The sequence below is a fragment of the Macaca fascicularis genome, chromosome 8 (genome assembly GCF_037993035.2).
Source record: "Macaca fascicularis isolate 582-1 chromosome 8, T2T-MFA8v1.1".
NCBI lineage: Eukaryota > Metazoa > Chordata > Mammalia > Primates > Cercopithecidae > Macaca > Macaca fascicularis.
Window position 1 is genome coordinate 110,982,974 of NC_088382.1, and position 21,248 is coordinate 111,004,221.

The window sequence follows — 21,248 nt, forward strand, 5'->3', positions numbered from 1 at the left end:
TTGGGAAAACTGTTCAGAAGTTACAGCATGTGGGCTCTTCCCAGCATCTTTAAAAAGAAAGAAACTAGCCAGGTGTGGTGGTGCCTGCCTGTATTCTCAGCTACTCGAGAGGCTGAGGCAGGAGGACCATTTGAGCTCAGGAGTTCGAGGCTGCAGTGAGGTATGATCGCTACACTGCACTCCAGCCCGGGGGACACAGCAAGAGCGCATCTTTAAAAAGTTAATAACAAATAATAAAGTAATTGAAAAGAAAGTGAGTCTTGCTATAAATAAATGCCAGTTCTCCCTTGTTGAGCATCATCAGCTACGCTTTGGATATGCATTCTTGGAGTTGATTTCAACTTTCTTTTTTCTTGTTTTGAGGAGCATGCTCAGATTTAAACTTTTAATTGAAGTGTAATATGCATGGAAAAATGCAGATCTCATAAATACACAACTCAATTAATTTTTAAACTCAACATTCTTCTGTAACCATCCCTCAGATCAAGAAACAGAATTTTATACACCTACTGTGTACCTACAAAGATTTAAAAAATAAAAAAGGGGAAAGAAAGAATCAGTATACAATATATCAGCACCCCAGAAGTGCCCCTCATATCTTCTTACAATCGCTAACCCCCTACCTCCACCCCAAGGGTAACCACAATCTTTTTATTATTATTATTATTATTACTAAGTTTATTTTCATTGTCTCAGGTCTGCTGAACTCTGGATCCAGGCTGTGTCAATAGGGTAGTGTGGTGCCTCCTGTACCTATCTCTGCCTCCTACAGTTCTTTTTATTTATTTTTGATAGTAGAGACACGGTCTTGCTATGTTGCCCAGGCTGGTTTCAAACTCCTGGGCTCAACAATCTTCCTGCCTCGGCCTCCCAGAGTGCTGGGATTGCAAGTGTGAGTCACCGCACCCGGCCAAGTCCTTTATCATCTCCCAAGAAGACTATGAGAGAGATTTGGGGCCCAAGTTGATAATATCAAATACACTGAACTTGACTGTGTTCACCATGTTCTGGCTCTAGAGAAATGAGAGCTGCTAGTGAGGGTGGTGCCATTCTGTGTATCTTCTGTACCTTGAAGTCTCTCAGAAATCTTGCCCCTGGTCTTCTTGTTCTAAGGACACAACAGGCTCCCTTTTTCTCTGGAGATGAAATCTAGATCTTCGATTTTGGAACCAAATTTGGACTCTTGACTCTGGAACACTAATTTCTTTAGCAAGTTGCTTCCTGGAATCAGTCCTAGAGTATGGGTTTTTCAAAAATGCCTTGATGAGAGGGCATAATTGAGAGGCACTGTAGGTGGTACAACACCGTCGAGCTTCTCTGCTTTGAAACTCTGCACCAGGTTGATCTTGTCCGTGGCTCTGGCTTGATTCTAAAGTCTCTGGTTCTGGTCTTTTCTAGAATCCACGCCTAGCTCTTCAATTCTGAAACCAGATCTGGATTTTTGACTCTTCTGTATTGATTTATAAACCAAGTTTTTGTTTGGTAGAATAACCTGAGCAAAGTTTTTGATTGAAGGTATTGATGAGGATTTTCAATTGATCTGTGAGTTTGCTGCAACTGTACCTATAATTTGTTGCTACCATCTTGTGTGAAGAGGTGTCTTTGGTCATGCTGGAAGAGAGTCCTGGAAGCTGAACTACTGTCTGGGAGACCCATAATCTCAGCTTCTTCATTCTGCCAGTTTTGTACTTTATGTAAGTGCAGTATTGACTCTTTCCTGTTTAGCTTTTCATTCAAACTCATGCTTGTGAAATTCATCTAATTTTGCGTGTAATTATAGATAATTCATTTTCTTTTTTGTATGGTATTCTACTGTGCAAATATATTACAATTCATTCTACTGTAGATGGTCATTTGGGTAATTTCAGTTTTGAGCTATTATAATCAGTTATTATAATTATAATCAGCTATTATAATATACTATGCACATCTAGTACATGACTTTTGGTAAACATTGTAAACATTTCTGTTAGGTATGTGCATAGGAGCAAAATAGGGTATGCAAATGTTTAGTTTGCTAGACACTACTCAACAGTTTTCTGAAGTGGTTGTACCAATTTACCACCAGCCATACATGAGTCCCAGTGGAATATAAATGTAGAATTTCAATTTTTATAAGAGTTGTGCTGAATGGTAACTCTGGAGCTACCCTGAGCCCCAAAGATGATGAGGCAGAGGAGTTTTTCCAAAAAGTTCGAATCACCATTACTTCTTCACGTTCATTTTCAGGTCAAAACACTCCTGTATGTCAGGTATGGTGGTGCACGCCTGTAGTCCCAGCTACTCAGGAGGCTGAGGTAGGAGAATTGCTTGAGCCCAGGAGTTCGAGGCTGCAGTGAACTATGATCACACCACCGGACTCCAGCCTGGGTGACAAAGTGATACCCCTGTCTCTAAAAAAAATAGTGAAATAAATAATAATAATGATAATCATAATAAATTCTTATAAAATAGACAGAGGTATGCTTTATGCCATTTTCTCCTGAAGCTGAGGAAATAAGACAAAAGAGATCAAATGTGTTTTCTAAGAGCCCTACTAATCCTGTATTTCCCACTCTAGCTCCAGAGCTTTGATTTTAGGTGCATGTGCCTACCTGTGAATTTGTTACACAAAAGGCATGCTCAGGCTGAGGCTGGCATTTCTATAACATTGCTAGTTTCAAACCACAAGTCTGAATGCCATGAACCCTCATAGCATGTGAGGGTTTATTCCGCTGACAATTAGCCAGGTAGAAAGGGCATATTCATACTCTCTTGCCTGAACTTGGAGCTTTTCTGACAGTTTTTTGTTTGTTTGTTTTTGAGACAGAGTCTCACTCTGTAGCCCAGGCTGGAGTGCAGTGGCATGATCTCAGCTCACTGCAACCCGGCTTCCCAGGTTCAAGTGATTCCCCTGTCTCAGCCTCCCGAGTAGCTGGGATTACAGGCATGTGCCACCACGCCTGGCTAATTTTTTTGTATATTTAGTAGAGTCGAGGTTTCACCATGTTTGTTGGCCAGGCTGGTCTCGAACTCCTGATGTCAAGTGATCTGCCCACCTCGGCCTCCCAAGGTGCTGGGATTACAGGTGCTGACAGTTTTAAATGGAAAAAGGAGCCTATCCAGGTTTCCTAGCCTGGTTTCTCATCAGCCTCAGCTGGGCAGCTTTTTAAGCTACAGGTTTCCCCATCCCCACTCAAGGACAATTGAACTGAGGTCCTCGGAATTGGGACTTGGGAATCTGTATTTTATGAAGTTCTCAAGTGGTTCTGATTAAACTGGAGGCCAGTAGCAAACCTTTGACAGGAATCACTGTTGCTCTCATTTTTTAAAAAATAACCATCCAATACACTTCACCAAAATCCTGAGAACAAGCAAAGAAAATGAATTTAAAGTCAGACTTTCCCCCTTCTTTAAAATACTCTATCAAAAGACGGTATTTTGGGCGCTAGGCTTCCTTCTGCAACAGGCATGGGATTCGCTCTTGCTCGCTCTCTTTCTGCCGCCATCTTGATTCCCCATTCCCTCCACAAAATGCCCGGCGAAGCCACAGAAACCGTCCCCGGTATAGAGCAGGAGTTGCTGCAGCCCCAGGCTGAGACAGGGTCTGGAACAGAATCTGACGGTAATGAGTCAGTACCAGAGCTTGAAGAACAGGATTCCACCCAGGTAACCACACAACAAGCCCAGCTGGCGGTAGCAGCTGAAATTAATGAAGAACCAGTCAGTAAAGCAAAACAGAGGCGGAGTGAAAAGAAGGCACGGGAAGCTGTGTTCAAACTGGGTCTTTGACAGGTGACAGGAGTTACTAGAGTCACTATCCGGAAATCTAAGAATATCTTCTCTGTCATCACAAAACCAGATGTCTACAAGAACCCTGCTTTGGATACCTGCATAGCTTTTGGGGAAGCCAAGATCAAAGATTTATCTCAGCAAGCACAACTAGCAGCTGCTGAGAAATTCAAAGTTCAAGGTGAAGCTATCTCAAACGTTCAGGAAAACACACAGACTCCAACTGTACAAGAGGAGAGTGACGAGGAAGAGGTCGATGAAACAGGTGTGGAAATTAAGGACATAGAATTGGTCATGTCACAAGCAAATGTGTCTAGAGCAAAGGCAGTCCGAGCCCTGAAGAACAGTAATGATATTGTAAATGCTATTATGGAATTAACAATATAACCATCTGAAAGCAACTTTTTTCGGTGTCTCAAAGGAGTAACTGCAGCTTGGTTTGAAATTTGTACTGTTTCTATCATAAATAAAGCTGTGGCTTCCTGTTGGATGAAAAAAAAAAAAAAAAAAGACAGTATTTTGCCAAATTAAACAGAAAAGGGAGTTCAGTGGAAGATGGCTCTGATTTCAGGGTAATAATAATGGTAGGTAACAATTAAATGGCATTTAAAAAATTGCTGAATGCTTGCTGGGCACAGTGGCTCATACCTGAATCTCAGCACTTTGGGAAGCCGAGGCAGGCAGATCACCTGAGGTCATGAGTTCGAGACCAGCCTGGCCTACATGGTGAAACTCTGTCTCTACTAAAAATACAGAAATTAGCTGAGTGTGGTGCTGTGCACCTACAACCCTGCTACTCAGGAGGCTGAGGCAGGAGAATCACTTGAACCTGGGAGGCGGAGGTTGCAGTGAGCTGAGATTGCACCAGTGCACTCTAGCCTGGGCGACAAAGTGAGACTCTGTCTCAAAAAAAAAAAAAGGTTGCTGAATGCTTTCACATATTTTATTTCACTTAATCACTCAGGATCTCTTTAAGGTAGACATAATAATTCTCAATCTACAGAAGATGATATTGAGGGTTGGAGGTTAAATGCCTCATCTGAGGACATATATGCATGAAATGGCATAACTAGGACACAAACCCAAGTTTCCTGATTCCAAATTTTACCTACTTCTCACTATCCCGCAGTGCTCTGGGAGTCAGGAAGCTCCCTCAAGGTCAATAGGAATTAAGTGTTTTGACAACTCTGAATAAGCGCCATGAGTCTAACTGGACTCCATTCCATTCTCCTCCCCTCCCTCTCTTTGCCCTTCTCCCTTCCTTCAATATCCTTTTAGTGTCTCCCAAGCAACAGGTTATTTGCAATGTGCTAGGGAATCAGAGATTAAAGAAAAAGTCCCTACCCTAAAAAAAATTCATAGTCTAGTGGGGAGATAGACAAATCATTGTGTGGTGATGCACTAAACATCAACCCAAATAGGTCAAAATTGGAAGGGGAAATTATGCCCTGATCACCAATCCAAGTGGCCATGTAAATTTATAAGAAGCCTACATTCCTAAAGGTAAGAAGAACTTGCTTTGATGAACTCTCACTTCAAAGGAGGCTGTTTTATTTGGAAACAATTCCTCTGCCTTCAATATCCTATTAGTATATCCCTCAAAATGTGTGTTTAGATCTTTAATTCCGTAACATGTGTTTACCCTTTCATGATTAAATTCAGAAGCATGCCATCTTAGTAGTGGTTCATTTGCATACTCTTTCAGGAATGATAATGTTCAAAGAGGTATAGGGGCCTTAAAGAAGTAGGGGAGGGCTGGGCGCAGTGGCTCATGCCTGTAATCCCAACACTTTGGGAGGCTGAGGTGAGTGGATCACAAGGTCAGGAGTTTGAGACCAGCCTGCAGCCTGGCTAGCATGGTGAAACCCCGACTCTACAAAAACAAACAAACAAACAAAAAGTCTAGGGATAGGCTTAGAGATTTCCTTCTAGGTCGTGTGTATAGGAAAAACAACTTCCAAGATACTAGGGAGATAATTCTGTTTGTAGTCAGCAACCAGGCTGGATAGAGCATGGATAGGTAGATGAGTGTGTTCACAGGTGTGTGGCAGAGGTCAGTAGCAGACAAACTTTCCAACATACTGCTTCAATAATTGTCTTCATTAGTGGCAATAAACTATGCACTTTGCTTTCAAACACCTAAGAATTATTCAACAATAATAATTAGTCGCTGGGTGCTCCCTGGGTACCAGCAGCTTCTTAGGCATAGGAAAAGGAGACAGATACATTTCTGCCCCATGCTTCTCCAAATAGACTACTGATGACCAATCAGACATTCCTAGAAAATTGAGTGTGAGCATTGCTCTTAAATCTAACACTTTCCATAATTGCTTAACCCACTTGACATTTCTGAAGCCTTGCACACTCTTGATGGCCCATTTCTGAGTATTAGTCTCCTTCTCATCTTCATTATGTCCCCTCTGAGCAATTGTGACATCCTCTCCACTTCCCTCTCTGCTGCAGGGTCTCCAACTTTGAATCCAGTCTCATCTTTCAGTTATCCATTGAGGTTATCTTTGCTCTGCTTTACAACTATAATGATAACTGAGAATTGCATGGGCTTTTAAAACATTTACAGAGAAAGTTCCATCCATTATCTGAATCAAAAATCACTGAAAGCCTCATTGAGTCCTGGCCCCAGCCGTCGAGGGGAGCACTGATGTTCATCCCAGTGTGATGAACCTGTCATCGTGTGATGGACTGACACTCTCTTTTAATCCTTGATTCTTGTTCTTTCTATCTGTTTCGGGGGGGTTCCTAGGAAGCACACCATGGGATGAAGGTTCACATACAGGAGGTTCATAATGAATATTTTTGGGGTCAGTGCTGTGGAAGAAGAGGAGGGGAGGAAGCAGGATTGGGCAGAGGAAGAAGTCGCGCTGCAGTACAATCTCAAAGAAAGTCTCGTTTGACCTGACTTAGAATTCTGAAGATGGGATGACTCTTCTGAACTGTCTGCTTGTGAAGTTAGACTGACAGCTGAGGGTCGTGGGCCGGCAGCACCCTCAGCAGTGAGGCAGGTGAGTCCTTCAGTCGTGGATGGGCATACGGGCAGTACATCACAGCATCCACAACACGATTCCTCGTGCATGACATTCACTCAACACAACTGACTTGACTTGCTGTCTTGAGCCTCAGTATCTAGAGCAGGGAGCTCATGGAGAAGGGGAGCTGAGTGCCTGGGGCCAGGACCACTACCCTTGGTGGTGGCAGAGCAAAAAAGAGGCTAGAATGGGTCTGATCAAATCCCAGCAGATAAACGAGCAAAGGCCGAGGTCAGAGCAAAGCAGACAACCATATTTCTTACCTCAAGTATTTATTTATTTATTTATTTATTTATTTATTTATTTATTTATTTATTTAACAGATTCTCACAACTGCTATCCTGGAAATTCACCATCACTCCTAAAATATCTAACCACATTGTCAATTGTGCTGCCTGGTCAAGGACTGGGGACCTGTCTCAGAATGATCTTTCTTAAACACAGATCTAGTCATGACTTGGTTTTGCTCAAAACGTTTCAATGGCTCCTGATTGCCTGAAGAATAAATTTCAAATTTCTAAGTAGACTCTCCAGCTGATCCTGTCACTTGAATGAGCCTCTCTCTCTTCTGGGTCCGGTGAAATCTCTCTTGTGGAAAGCTGTTGAGAATGCCTGCTCCATAACCGGCTGTGAGTCATCACTCTTCCTGACTGCTTTGTTTATACTGTTACAGTAGCACTTAGCAAACTTTACTGCACTTCGCTGCATGCAAATCTGATAGGTCGCTCTGATAGAATGTAAACTCCGTGAAGGCCAGCCTGGGCTCCTCCATGTCAGCAGAGCTCCATAAATACTTTCATGTTTTAAATGAGTAATGAATAAACCGTTTTTAAAAATGCTTTCTCTTTTACTCCTATCAGATCTTTCCAGGAAGGATAAGCTAGAGAGAAATTGTTTCTACTGAGAATTCACTTTAATATAAGGCTCCCTGAGAAGAGGTTCTGAAATAAACAAAATAGCTGGCACCATCATGAGATCCTAGAAATGCTCCTTGGACAAACCTGAAAGTCCTGAGGAAGTAAGATGCCTAGTACCATAGTCCTGGGTGATTTGCTATAATGCTCTCTCTGTTAGAAAGAAAGTTTTAAAAATAAAAGCTTTTTTTTTGGGGGGGGGGGACAGAGTCTCAGTTGTCCAGGCTGGAGTACAGTGGCACAATCTAGGCTCACTGCAACCTCTGCCTCCTGGGTTCAAGTGATTCTCCCGCCTCAGCCTCCCGAGTAGCTGAAATTACAGGTGCCTGCCACCATGCCTGGCTAATTTTTTTGTATTTTTAGTACAGAGGGGGTTTTTCCATGTTGGCCAGGCTGGTCTCGAACTCCTGACTTCACGTGATCCACCGGCCTCAGCCTCCCAAATTGCTGGGATTACAGGCATGAGCCACTGCACCTAGCCAGAAAAGCTTTGACATACTTCTTTCAAATGATTTTCAAACGAGAAAATATAATTAATGTGTATCAAAAGGAAATTCATAACATCCATTTTCTCCTGTGGCTGTTACCTAGCCAAAAACCTTTGGCAACTATGATTTCAATATTCTTTACTTTGCTGTAAGAAATCGATGTGATCTAATGAACAATTATGAATTTATTGACACCAGGAGACTGGGCTCTAAAAGGACAAGCAGGTGCTTTGCTAAGCAACCCTAACAATCTCTGCTGACGGAAAAGAAAAGAAGACAGTCACTGCAGCCAGGTGTGCTTAACCCCACATGCTATTCTCAAGAAGGGTTGACACAACCATCACAGAATGGGAGACCCAAATCCCCTCCCACAAAAACCTTTTGGTCACGCAGCACTTACCACGTGCCGGGCGCCATGAGCTTGAGCTCCATGCTTACAAGTCTCATGTAATCTTCGCAAGAACCTAAGAGATAAGAAAAACTTTCATGACTTGCATTTTATAGCTGAGGTTTTCAGAAGTTAAGGAACTGCCCAAGATCATGGGTCCTCTCAGCTGCAAGGCAGGACTAGAATAGAGTTCTGAGTAACTGAAGCCTGCGCCCTAAACCTGCTCCTTGTGAACTTGACTGCATGTTAGAATCATCCTGGGACTGTGGAAAGATGCAAAATAAATCAGACAAGCAACAACAACAAACAAATAAATATATATATTGTGACATGGTGTGAGGGCTCTCTAGAGAAATACAGGACAGAAAAAGAACAGTGATGTGTGGAGAAAGGGTAAGTTGCCATGTTAAATGATGTCAGGAAAATGGCTAGGGAAATAATCAGTGAGATTACACATTAGCAAAGATATGAAAAAAATGGGAGAGCCGTGTATGTATGTCGGGGAAGAGGTTCCCAGACAGGGGCTATATGGCAGGCAAAAGGCCCTATTGTAGAACAATTGGCCAGTGCAACTACAGAGACTGCGACTGGGGGTTGGGGGGCGGAAGATGAGGTCAGAGAATCACATGAGAGTTTGTAAACCACGGACAGACTCCTCCCCTCTTACAATGTAAGTCTACTGGTTAAATTATTGATATTCCACTTTTTACAAACATTTAAAACATATATAAAACCACATTAAAAACATATCTTCAAAGTTGGAACACCTGAGCCAATGTTTGGGACAGAGAATGGAGGGGCTGGAGAACCAGGAAAGATGGGAACCAGGAGCAGCAGCGCCACAGTTCCTCTGTATATCTCTTCACCTTGATCTCCGTGTCCCCACTCCTAACTCCAATTATGCTATTGTCTTGTTTGGTGACCACGTTCCTATTGTGGCCTCCGCCCCACCTCATCCCCGCACTATATTCCGCTTTCACGTCCTCATCTCACCCGTTTTCTGGTCTTGGTCCCTGTGGTAGACAGTTAGATTGAGGGCCCCAATAAACCACAGCCCAAAAGAGTCATAACCTGTGTAGCGCCTCCTGCATTGACTCTGGAATGGGCGATGTGAATGTTCCTTTGCTTTGGCCAAAGAAACATTAGCAAATAGGATGCAAGCAGGGACCCCATTGGTGCTTATGCATTGAAGTCATCTGCCGTATTGTAATATTGCTCAGGTGGTTTCCTGAGTATTAATAGGCTGCGTGGAGAGAGACGCTGAAGGATGAGATGCCATCTTGGACTGTCAGCCCGAGCCAAGCTCCCAGATGAAGGCAGCCATATGACTGCACACGACGGCAGTACGTGAAGCAGGAAGGCTGTCCAGTGGAGTCGGTTCAGCCCTCAGACTCATGAAAAATTAAGACATTTTGCATGTCTGTATTTGTTTTAAGCCACTAAGTTTTGTGGATTTGTTTGTTTGTTTTTTAAACACAGCAATAGATAAACAAAGCAATCCCCATCTCATCTGGACCAAACCTCTTACTCCCAGGCCTGGCAGACCATCTCCACATCTGTGACAGCCTGAGTTGCTGCATGTCTATGCAATTCCACCAAGACCTGCTGATCCAGCTTCACCTGAACTTGGCGTTACCACAACATCTGGCTTTGGACAGATTGGCATTTGAACTTTCTGAGCAGGAAACAAATTGAGAGAAAACTGGGTGTACAAATATTCATTACTTTCATGCTGTGTTATGACCTGTGTATGACTCTCCTCGTTCAATCCTGGGCCTACATTATATCTGTGGTTCTGCTGAGTCATTGTTGGGAAATGAATTCCTATTTGCGTTGTCTATCAGCCAGTGAGCACAGTCCTTCTGGTTCCCTTTCATAAATACACTCTTTCCTCACATCCTCGAGGGTGAGAGATTGTTGGCAGCTTCATTTATTTACTTTTCTTAGCTGTTTTAAGACAAGACTCAAATTTTTAAAATTTAGTTCCAGAAATAGTTGAGAAAAGCTGATATGTTACTTTTCAGGAAGAGAGTGACTTCCTCATTTCCGAAGGACTGCTTGCACACTCCTGCTAATACATTTGCTTCTGGTGCACTCAGTGTGCGCTGAAGGGCTCAGGAATTTGGGCAGAGTGGTCTGCATTTGAAAATTGCCCACGCTGTGGCCTGAGTGATGGATCGTCAAGTGTGATGCATCTGATAGGAGAGACCTTGGACCTTGAACCCCACAAGGGCAGTGGTGGCTGATCTAGTCCATCACTGTATTCTCAGTCTTTGGCACAGGGCCGAACACAGAAATATGCCTAATAAATATTTATTGCATGAGTGAATAGATTACCTTTACGAGAAATTTCGTGCCTTGGAAATGATGTTTAATATCCTATAGAAAACCACTTATCTCGATAAGCTAAAAAAATTAGAATAAAAAAGCTGCTGCTCCAAATGTGATAAAAACAAGTTCAGTGTTTTCTTTCAATTTCCATGTCAAATATTAGTGTGAAAACAAGTTTACTATATGACCAAGTGAACTCTGCAGAACAAGGGCCAGGTAAGTAAGCAATGAATTGTACATACGCTTCCTCTGCATTTCATTTGAAATTTGAAAGCAAAGGTTAAAATTTCAAAACCAGAAATTTTTTTTTAAGCACCATTTTTTCTGATGAAAAGTAACATATATTGGGCAGCAGGGTGGCTCACACCTGTAATCCCAGCACTTTGGGAGGCTGAGGTGGGTGGATCACTTGAGCTTAGGAGTTTGAGATCAGCCTGGGCAACATAGTGAAAGCCTGCCCCTTCCCTTCCCTTCCCTTCCCTTCCCTTCCCTTCCCTTCCCTTCCCTTCCCTTCCCTTCCCTTCCCTTCCCTTCCCTTCCCTTCCCTTCCCTCCCCTCCCCTCCCCTCCCCTCCCCTCCCCTCCCCTCCCCTCCCCTCCCCTCCCCTCCCCTCCCCTTCCTTTCTTTTTTTTTTTTTTTTTCCTTTCTTTTTCTTTCCTTTTTTTTATTTAAGCAACACGGGTTTGCTTTAAATGTTTTATAAAATACGGTATTTCACAGTCTACTTTATTCCCTTACCAATATTTCATGCATCACTTTTCATTTTGCTGAATATTCTCTCATGTTATCATTTTTAATAGATAAGCTGTGTTCCTCTACTCTGTTTATGTGGGTATGAAATGTTTTTAACGTTCCCTAATTTTGGACATTTATATAGTTCACTTTTTTTTTTTTTTTACTATTATAAACAGTGTGATAATATGCATACCTGTAAAAACATCTTTGTATGTATCCATGATTATTTCCTAAGGCCAAATTCTAAGAAATGAATTTCCTGAGTTGAGTGGTTTCCATTTAAGTCTTTTGATACATATTGTTAAATTTCTCTCTGGAAAAATAGCCCCTTTTTTATACCTCATTCTATACCTCACACATAACTCGTGTGCACTCATCATTCACCACTGATTGTTATTATTGCTTTTGGGGTTTGTTGTTGTTGTTTTGAGACAAGGTCTCACATTGTTGCCCAGGTTGGTGTGCAGTGATGTCATCTCAGCTCACTGCAATCTCAGCTTCCCAGACTTAGGCAATCTTCCCACCTCAACCTCCTGAGTAGCTGGGACTACAGGCATGTGCCACCCTGCCTGGCTAATTTTTAATTTTTTTTTTTTTTTAGAGATGGGGTCTCACTATGTTGCCCAGACTGGTCTTGAAATCCTGAGCTCAAGCAATCCACCTGCCTCAGCTTCCCAAAGTACTGGGATTACAGGTGTGAGCCACCATGCCTAGCCGCTTTTGGTTTTATTGTAAGTATAATCATGCTTGAAAATAAAAGCTCGTATTTGAAAACTCTTTGTTGTCAGTGAGATTAGACATTACTCTATTTCTTGGATTATTAGTGAGATTATGTATTTTAATATGTTTATGAACCATTTATGTATCTTGTTTTTGCAAGTGCCGGTACATGTCTTGGGGCTATTTTTTTCTATTGCAATGTTTTCCTTTTATGTATTGATTTTGCATATGCTCTTTGCATAGAAATGATACAGACTTCTTGTCATATAATTTGCAAATATTTTGCCTGTGTGGTCATTTGTCTTTTAGTATTGTCTGTGGTGATTTTGACATAGATTTTTTTTAAAAGTAAATAGTCTAATTGCATTATCTTTTTCCCTTCATAGTTTCTGTCTCTGATGCCATATTTAGAAGGGCTATTTGCACCCCAACTATTTAAAAAACCTCCTATTTTCTTTAAGTACTATTGTGGTTTCTTATAATTTTTATTTTATATTTAACCTCTTTTGGCCCTGCTCTTTAACATGTCTTTTCTTATACTTTATTTAGGTTTCATTGACTGTACTTCGCCAATTTCTTGAGATGAATGCTGAGAGTACTGATATCCAACTCATCTTCTTTTTTAATATGTGCACTTAAGGATATGTATTGCTCTCTAAGCATAGCTTAAGCTGGATCTTAGAAGTTTTGGTATGCATGACTTTTCCATTGTGATTTCTTCTTTAACCCATAGATTATTTAATGTGTAGTTTTAAATGTCCAAATACAGAGAGGATTTCCAGCTAATCTTTCTTTTGAAAAAAAAAAATTGATTTCTAGCCTACTTCCACTCCAGAGAACATAATTGGTGTGATTTCCATCTTATACCATATAGACAATTTTTGTTTATGTGACATGTGAAAAGTACACATGACACATAAACAAAAATTGTCTATATGCTGCAAGATGGAATTGGCAGATAGATACCCTTTTTTTTTTTTTTTTTTTTTTTTTTTTGAGATGGAGTCTCACTCTGTCATCCAGGCTGCAGTGCAGTGGCCTGATCTCCGCTCACTGCAAGCTTCGCCTCCTGGGTTCACGCCATTCTCCTGCCTCAGCCTCCTGAGTAGCTGGGTCTACAGGCGCCTGCCACCATGCCCGGCTAATTTTGTTTTTGTATTTTTAGTAGAGTCGAGGTTTCACTGTGTTAGCCAGAATGGTCTTGATCTCCTGACCTCGTGATCCACCTGCCTCGGCCTCCCAAAGTGCTGGGATTACAGGTGTGAGCCACCATGCATGGCCTAGATACCCTTTTTAAGTACACATGACACATATCTTGGGTGCAACATTCACATATGTCAATTGGATTAAACTTATTAATTAGGTGCTTCTTCTATAAGAAATGTGGAAAGTCTCTTACTACAACTGTGGCTTTTTCTGTTTCAGTGCTATTCAAAATGTGTTCTGCTGGCCAGTGGTAGTCTCCAAACTGTCACCTGTCCAAGAGCACATAAATTAGCGTGTTCTTAGAACACATTGTAAATTGAAACAACTATTTAGCAACTTTATTAGCAATTTGACATTGCTGTGACATCTATGCATTATTAGTGAATTTGTATTTTGTGTGGTTTTCACTTTCTCTATTAATCAGTTTTTATTGTAATTTTATAGGAGTATTAAACTGCAGCAGTTTAGAAAATTTTAAATGTTCCTTCACCACAGATACTTTGAAAAACAGTTTTATTTTGTAGTTCTGTTAAATTTTGTGCTGTGTATTTTCACCTGTTATTAAAGACATACAATCTTAGAAGTGCAAAATCTTTGCAGCAAACTGCACATTTTTGTCATTATGAATTATCTCTCTTTATCTGTAGTAACACTTTTGCCTTAAAAATCTACTTTTCATGATATTAATATAACTACTATAGCTTTCTTTTTCCATTTGTTTCTATATGTTTGCACTTTATTTTATTTTATTATTTTATTTTATTTGAGACAGAGTTTCACTCTTGTTGCCCAGGCTGGAGTGCAACGACGTGGTCTTGGCTCACTGCAACCTCTGCTTCCCGGGTTCAAGTGATTCTCCTGCCTCAGCCTCCCGAGTAGTTGGAATTATACGTGCCCTACACCACACCCAGCTAATTTTTATATTTGTATATTTTTAGTAGAGATGTGGTTTCACCGTGTTAGTCAGGCTGGTCTTGAACTCCTGACCTCAGGTGATCCACCAGCCTCTGCCTCCCAAAGTGCTGGGATTACAAGCGTAAGCCACCACACTCAGCCTCTTTGTACTTTAGATGAGTGTTTTGTAAGCAATGTGTTGTAATTTTTTTAAAATCCTGACTGACAAACTTTAATTGGATGTTTTAGTTTGCTTATATTAAATGTAGTTACTAATGTGTTTAGATCTAATCTGCCCTTTTACTTCTCCTTTCTCTTATTGATCTATATTCCTTACTTCTTTCTTGCCTTTTTGGGGACTCCATATTATTTATTATTCCATTTCCCTCTTCTATTAGCTTGGTAGTTTTATATAATTTTGCTTTTCTATTTGTGCTTACCTCAGTGACTACACTTAAAATCTTCACTTAAAGTCTAACGTTGCTTGGTATTTCTACTCTTTTCCAAGGTAATGCAAAAACCTTAGAAGCTTTAAACTTCATTTATTCCCTCATGACTTATGTGTAATTTACTGTTTAGTTCTTTATGTGTATTTTACCCTAAGGGATTACTATATATATTACATATAAAAATATATTATTATTGTATTTTACCCTAAGCCACTATTATTATTGTTTTATATAGTCAATGGTCAATTAAATTAGTCACATATTTACCATTTTTGTGCTCTTTATTTTTTCTTGCATCTCTGATCTTCACTCTGAGTTGACTTTTCTTCTGTGTGAAGAACAACCTCTTAGTTTTGATCTGTTGTAACATAACATGTCTCACTTCTTTTTGGTAACATTTGGAATTATTCTTTGGCAATTATTTTCCTTCAGTATTTTGAAGATACCATTCCATTATCTTCTAGCCCTTGTTACAGTCAAAAAGTCAGGGAACAGTTTGTTATGCCTTGGAAGGTATCTCTCTTTTTCCCTGGCTACTTTCAATATTTCTTCTTAGTCCTTACTTTAAGAAGTTTTACTATGATAATTTTACTTTTATTTTTCATGCTTTGAATTTTGAGTGATTCTGAAATCTGTGGCTTGATTATCTTTCATTAGTTTTAGGCAATTATCAGCCATTATCTCTTCAGATATTGCTTCTACCTCATTTGGGCTTCTCCTTACTTTAAGAAGCCTCATTTATACATATGTTAAAACGTTTTGCTATATCCTCTGTTTTTAATGCTCTTTTCCATGTTTTTCCATTTCCCCTCTCCTTTCTGTGCTTTATTCTGAGCTATCTTCCAGTTCACTAATTCTCTCTTCAACTTTGTCTAAATTCTGATTAAATTCATTCACTGAGTTCTTAATTTCATTTATTTTAATTTTTAGTTTTAGAATTTCCTTTTTTTTTTTTTTTTTTTGAGACAGAATTTTGCCCTTGTTGCCCAGGCTGGAGTGCAATGTTGCGATCTTGGCTCACCACAACCTCCACCTCCCAGGTTCAAGTGATTCTCCTGCCTCAGTCTTCCTAAGTAGCTGGGATTACAGGCATGCACCACCAAGCCCGGCTGATTATTTTTGGTAGAGATGAGGTTTCTCCATGTGGGTCAGTCTGGTCTCGAACTCCTGACCTCAGGTGATCTTCCCACTTTGGTTTCCCAAAGTGCTGGGATTACAGGCATGAGCCACCACGCCTGGCCATAGAATTTCCATTTATTAAGGGTTTTTCTGGTTTCTAACCCACTACAAAATTCTCAGTCTTGTATTTTATCTCAAATAAAGTAAGCACACATTTTAAATCTGTGGTAACTGTATTTTCTGTATCTTCTCTGGATCTGTTTCTATTGTCTCATGTTTTCCATAAGTTTTAATAAAATCATCTGGTATCATTGTGTGCTTGGTTATTTTTTTAATTGGGTTTCAGATGTATATGCAATATACAATAATTTGAGACTGACAAAGTGCAATTTTTCCTAAGAAAATTATTTATATTTACAGGCATACTTCAGAGATATTGTGGGTTCAGTTACAGACTATGGCAATAAAGTGAATATTTTAATAAAACAAGTAATACAATTTTTTTGTTTCCCAGGGAATACATAAGTTATGTTTATACTACCATGTAGTCCATTAAATGTACAATAGCATTTTATCTAAGAAAACAACATGCATATATTGATTTTACAATACTTTATTGCTAAAAAATGCTAGCAATCATCTCAGCCTTCAGTGAGTCATAGTATTTTGTGCTGGTAAAGGTCTTGCTTTGATATTGATGACTACTGATTGATCAGGGTGGTGGTTGCTGAAGGTTGAGGTGGCTGTGGCAATTTCTTAAAACAAGTCGACAGTGAAATTTGGTGAATTGATTGAGAGATTTCTCTCTAATGTGCCATAATGTTTGATAGCATTTTACCTACCATAGAGCTTCTTCAAAATTGGAGTAATCCTCTCAAACCCTACTGCTGCTTTATCAACTGAGATTATGAAACATTCTTAATTCTTTGTTGTCATTTCAACAATATTCACAACATCTTCACCGGGATACTGCATTCCATCTAAAGAAACCACTTTCTTTTCTTATCCATTAGAAGCAACTCTTCATCTGTTCAAGTTTTATTGTGAGGTTGCAGCAATTCAGTCACATCTTCAGGCTCCATTTCTAATTCTAGTTCTCTTGCTATTTCTACCACATCTGCAGTTACTTCCTCCACTGAAGTCTTGATCCCTTCAAAGCCATTCGTGATGGTTGGAATCTACCTTTTATAAACCCCATTAATATTATTTTTTTGACCTCCTCCCATGAATCATAAGTGTTCTTGATGGCATCTAAAATGGTGAATCTTTTTCAGATGCTTTTCAATTACTTTGCCCAGATCTAACAGAAGAATCATGCTTTACGACAGCTATAATCTTACAAAATGTGTTTACTTAATAGTGAAACCTGAAAATCAAATTATTTCTTAGTCCAAGAGGTGCAGAATGGATGCTGTGTTAGCAGCCATTAGAACAACATTAATACACATCCCTGTACATTTTTTTTTTCTGAGAAGTAGATCTCAAAAGTGGGCTTTAAATATTCAGTAAGCCATGCTTACTGAATGTAAGCATGTAATGACAGTGAACAGATATGCTGTCATTCAGGCTTTGTTGTTTTATTTATAGAGCACAGGCCAGATAGCTTTAGCATGCTTCCCGAGGGCCCTAGGGCTTTTGGAATGGTAACTGAGCATTGGCTTCAATTTAGTCACCAGTTACATTAACCCCTAAGAAGAAAGTCAACCTGTTCTTTGAAGCCAACATTAACTACTCTTTAGCTAAGTTCTAGATGGCGTCTTCTTTCAACAGAAGGCTGTTTCTTTCTACTTCAAAAATCTGTTGTTTTAGCATGGCCACCATCATCAGTGATTTTAGCTAGATCTGAATAATTTGCTGCAGCTTCTCCGTCAGCACTTGCTGCTTTACCTTGTACTTTTACATTATGGAGATGGCTTTTTTCTCTAAACCTCATGGACTAACCTCTGCTAGCTTCAAATTTTTCTTCTGCAGTTTTTTTCCACCTCTTAGGCCTTCATAAAATTGAAGAGTTAGGGCCTTGCTCTGGGTCAGGTTTTGGCTTAAGGGAATGTTGTGGCTGGTTTGATCTTCTACCCAGACTACTGAAACTTCCTGTATAGGAATCTCGCTCTGTCGCCCAGGCTGGAGTGCAGTGGCGCGATCTTGGCTCACTGCAAGCTCCGCCTCCCGGGTTCACGCCATTCTCCTGCCTCAGCCTCCCGAGTAGCTGGGACTACAGACGCCCGCCATCTCACCCGGCTAGTTTTTTTTTTTTTTTTTTTTTTTTTTTTGTATTTTTAGTAGAGACGGAATTTCACCGGGTTAGCCAGGATGGTCTCAATCTCCTGACCTCGTGATCCGCCCGTCTTGGCCTCCCAAAGTGCTGGGATTACAGGCTTGAGCCACCAAGCCCGGCCTGGAGTAGCACTTTTAATTTTCTTCAAGAACTTTTTTTTTTTTTTTTTACATTCATAACTGGGCCAACTATTTGGCACAAAAGGCCTACCTTTCAGCCTATGTTGGCTTTCAAAATGTCTTCCTCTCACTAAGCTTAATTATTTCTAGCTTTTTAGGTAAAGTGAGAGACATGCAACTCTTCCTTTCACTGGAATACTTAGAGGCCATTGAAGAGCTATTAATTGGCCTATTTTCAATATTGTTGTGTCTTAGGGAATAGAGAGGTTGAGGGAGAGGGAGAGAGATGGAGCAACGGCCAGTCATAGCAGTCAGAACATACACATTTATCAATTAAGTTCACCACCTTATATGGGTGCGATTTGCAGGGCTCCCAAACAATTAGATCTTTGATAGTAACATCAAAGATCACTGATCACGGATCACCATAACAGACATAATAATAACAGTAAAATTTGAAATATTGCAAGAATTACCAAAATGTGGCACAGAGACATTAAGTGAGCACATGCTGTAGGGAAAATGGCACTGATAGACTTCCTCAATGCGGCACTGCTACAAACCTTCGATTTATTTAAAAAAACAGAGTATCTGGGAAGTGCAATCAAGGGAAGTCCAACAAAACAAAGCACATGAAACAAAATATACCTGTACTTCTAGGAGGCTGCTTAGGGTTATAACAATCCAGGATCAACCCAATCCAATCAGGGTTGGAAATGACTGGAAACTGTTCAATATGAGGGCTCATCTACTTCCACACTCACTATTCAGGCACAGCCCTTCAGGAACCCAAACCAATGTACTGGGAGTTTACTAGAGGCTTTCCTTTCCGAATTATCCTTTACTCCAGTTTTCATTCTCTTAGCTCCTTAAGGCTCTCAAAAGTGTTCTGGTCTACAGTTTCTCAGCCATCTACTTTGAAATTGCCCAGCACCTCCAGGGGCAAAGCATCCCCAGATGCTGTGTTTACCTCTCTGAGTTTCCTTCGTCTCTTAGATCTTGACTTTATTATTCTTCACGGACTTTTTGACTCTCAGATACCTTCAAGGAGATGTGTTTTATAGTTTTTCAGGTTTTCTGATGGTTTTCAGCAGGAGCATTGATCTGAATTGCCTAGCCTCTTATTGCTAGAAGACGAAGGTTCTTTTTTAAAACTTCAATTCACTTGGAATGTATTTAATTTGAGGGTGAGTTATCCTGTTATTTCCAACATCATTCCTTGAGTAATATTTTCATAATGATATAAATAATTACCATTACCATACTCTAAATGATTGTACAAATATTTGGGTCTGCTTCTGGAATTTTTATTCTGTTCTGCCCCTCTTTATATTTTTACACAAGAACCAAGAACCATGTCATTCGGTGGTTAAAGTCAATTGCTGTAATTGTGTAATACATTTTAATATCTGGTGAGAGAAGACTTCCTTCTCTCTGTTTCTCTTCTCTCTAAAAATAGTTCTCTATTTTTTTTTTACAAAATTTTTTTGGAGGGGGTGTTTTTACCTTTATTGTTTCGGATAAATTTTAGACTTTTAATTATATCTACTCCCAAAAATTCCAATTAAAATTTTGATGGAAATTTTATTCAATTTATATATTAATTTGAGAACTCACAATTCTCAATATTAAGTTTTTAATGCAGCAACAAGGCATAAATCTCTATTTACACACACCTTTTTAAATTTATCCCAACCTCAGGCTAGGGAGCTGGGCTTTCATACTATCAAACCAGCTTATCATGAGATAAGAGTGGCGTGGGGAGGTGCAAAATTCCAGGTACTTCTGGCTCTCTGCATGTGCAGGTAAAGTGTTCCAGTAACCTGAGGGAAGTATTCCAAAGAAAAGTTCATAGTCACAAGTTGTTAGTGGTACAAACACACAAAGGCCAGGGAAACAGCACACAGAAAACAGTCAAGGGGTCCAAGGGGATCTGGCGGAGTCAGTAGTGTCTGTTATAACATGTGTTTATTTTTGGCATGTGTACATTTATCAGTCAAAAAATTTCATCAGTTGTGCTTGTTATTGTTTCTGGAAATCTGCCATGCCTACTCAGAGTGGCTTCTCCAGTGTTGTTCCCTGGGTAAACACTAGATTATTTCAGTTTCCTTCTTCCTTAACTTGAGCATTACCTACAAACAAAGTATTGTAAACCTTACTTTGCTGTACACCAATGTCTTTAACTTTTCACATTTTAGCACAACTTTGACTCTACAAGTTCCCCCAAAATGTTTTGAAACACAAAATAATGAAAAAAAAAGACCCCAAAACCAGTCAAGTGGAAATACTGGCAGCAATAGAAGAGCATGGGGTTGGGGGATGGAGGCTGGGAGCTGAAAGAGCAGGGAAGGCCATGGAGGCTGTGACAGATGGAGGTGTCATGAGGTGGGAAGGAGAGGCAAGATGGGATGTAAGAATTACACTTGTTTTGCCACACACACATGTAACACACATACAAACAGATGAATCCACAAAACCCCACATAGAGCAACCCAGAATATGGTAGGCCCAGTTTGAACCTTTGCTATCAGCACTACAGAATTATATACGTATTGGGGACTCATAAGAAGATTCTTTGAATGAAGGACTAAGGAGTAAGGAGTCTTGTAGGAAAACATTCATCCAAAGAGAGAGAAGTCAGACTCTTCTAGAGTCAGAAAAGAAGAATGGTTTAAATATAGCACATCTGTCATCAAGCTGTTCTTTCAGCTCAGGACTGAGTCTATGTTCTAAAGGAAGGGAACTGTGGGCAAAAACTGAATGACCTCTTCTCACAAAAAGTAATATGTGACAAT

General features: G+C 40.1%; 2 pseudogenes; one reads left to right on the forward strand and one right to left on the reverse strand.

The window, feature by feature from the left end:
• Positions 1-745: 745 nt before the first annotated feature.
• LOC102118906 (double homeobox protein A-like) lies at positions 746-1,610 on the reverse strand (annotated as a pseudogene).
• A 1,890-nt stretch (positions 1,611-3,500) lies between these two features.
• On the forward strand, positions 3,501-4,300 carry LOC102119294 (nascent polypeptide-associated complex subunit alpha-like; annotated as a pseudogene).
• The last annotated feature ends 16,948 nt before the right edge of the window (positions 4,301-21,248 follow it).